This window comes from Lepus europaeus, chromosome 3 (genome assembly GCF_033115175.1).
Source record: "Lepus europaeus isolate LE1 chromosome 3, mLepTim1.pri, whole genome shotgun sequence".
In the NCBI taxonomy this organism is placed as follows: Eukaryota; Metazoa; Chordata; class Mammalia; order Lagomorpha; family Leporidae; genus Lepus; species Lepus europaeus.
Genome location: NC_084829.1, coordinates 29,357,596 through 29,359,777, shown reverse-complemented (window position 1 = coordinate 29,359,777; position 2,182 = coordinate 29,357,596).

Below are 2,182 nucleotides of genomic sequence, written 5' to 3'. Positions count from 1 at the left end.
CACTTGGTCTGGGTGGATGATCTTTCTGATGTGTTGTATCTACTGGCCAGAAATTTATTGAGGATTTTGCTTCTGTGTTCATCAGGGAAATTGGTTTGTAATTCCCTTTCTCTGCTACATCTTAATCAGGTTTAGGAATTAAGTTGATGCTGACTTCATAGAAAGAATTTAGGAGCATTTCCTCTCTTTCAATTGTTCAGAATAGTTTGAGAAGAATTGGAGTTAGTTCTTCTTTAAGTGTCTGGTAGAATTCAGCAGTGAATCCATACGATCCTGGGCTTTTCTTGTTGGGATTGTCTTTATTAGTGATTCAATTTTTGACTTGATTATGGGTCTGTTTAAGTTTTCTATATCTTAATGGTTCAATTTATGTATGTTGTATGTGTCCAGGAATTTATCCATTTCTGGTGGTGAGAATAAAAAATGAAGGAAACGAATAAGGAAAAACCAATACAGAGCCAGAAAAAATGTAGGGAATTGCTGAAAAACAATGGAAAAATCAGCTGAAGCATCCAAAACAATTTAAAAAACCTAGAATTCAAGCTAGCCAAAACCTGTGCTTTGACTTAAAAGATTGTTCCTCACTAACACTGATTTTCGTATTCCAGCAATCAAACAAAACGGAACATTACAGAATTCTTCCAAAATAATGACATATATGAAAAATGTGCCAAAAAAAAAAAAAAAACATAGAGGCTTTAGCAAGATCTGGGATTGAGTTAGCAACAAATGAACCAGATTGTTCCAGTTGGATCCACCCATAACTGGCCAAATGGCTGTGGAATTCTGATTGAATTAACCAGAAAATCACAGTCACACTCATTTTGGAGAAAATTACAATTTGTCTCTCTACAAAAGGCTTCAATTCATTTTCACAAACACAAGAATCATCTTGGTTGGTGTTGCTGAAGATTCTAAGTATAAAACTCCAATTTGTGGTGGTTTTTATGTTCTAAATGGATTCTCTGTGAAAACTCTGGTTTTTGGGCCAGAATAAAAGTGAAGGAAATTAATTAGGAAAAACCAAATGGAACCAGAAAAAATGTAAGGAATTGCTGATAAACAATCAAAAATTGGCTTAAGAAACCAAAACAATATAAAAAAAAAACTAAAATTTGAGCAAGCCAAAACCTGTGCTTTCATTTAAAAAGACCATCCCTCACTTATCCTGAATTCCGCATTCCATTAAGAAAACAAAATGGAACATCACAAAATTCTTTCAAAACAATGAAAAATAGGAAAAATGTGCAAAAAAAGAAAAAACCCATAGAGGCTTTAGCAAGATCTGGCATTGAGTTAGCAACAAGTGAACTGGATTGTGCGGTTGGATACACCCAAAACTGGCCAAATGCAAATGGCTATGGAATTCTGATCAAATTACCAGAAAATTGCAGTCACACTTGTTTTGGAGAAAATTAAATTCCTTCTCTCTACAAAAGGCTTCAGTTCATTTTCTCAAACACCAGAATCATCTTGGTCGGTGTTGCTGAAGATTTCAAAGCATAAAACTCGAATTTGTCATGGTTTTTATATTCCAAATGGATTCTCTGTAAAAAATCCATTTTTTTGGGTAGGAATAAAAAATGAAGGAAAGGAATAAGGAAAAACCAATTCAGAGCCAGGAAAAATGTAAGGAATTGCTGATAAACAAGGGAAAAATCAGCTGAAGCACCAAAAACTATTAGAAAAACCTAGAATTTGAACAAGCCAAAACCTGTGTTTTGGTTTCAAAAGACCGTTTCTCACTTACTCTGAATTCTGTATTCCAGCAAGAAAACAAAATGGAACATCACAAAATTCTTCCAAAACAATGAAAGAGAGAAAAAATGTGCAAAAAAAAAAAACCCAACAACAAACATAGAGGTTTTAGCAAGATCTGGGATTGAGTTAGCAACAAGTGATACACATAGTTCTGCTAGGATCCACCATAACTGGTAAAATGGCTGTGGAATTCTGATTGAATTAACCAGAAATTCGGAGTCACACTTGCTTTGGAGAAAATTACAAACTGTCTCTCTAGAAAAGGCTTCAATTCATTTTCACAAAACCAAGAATCATCTTGGTCAGTGTTGTTGAAGATTTCTAAGCATAAAACTCCAATTTGTCATGGTTTTTATGTTCCAAATGGATTCTCTATCAAAACTCAGTGTTTTTTTTTGGGGGGGGCAGAATAAAAAAAGTT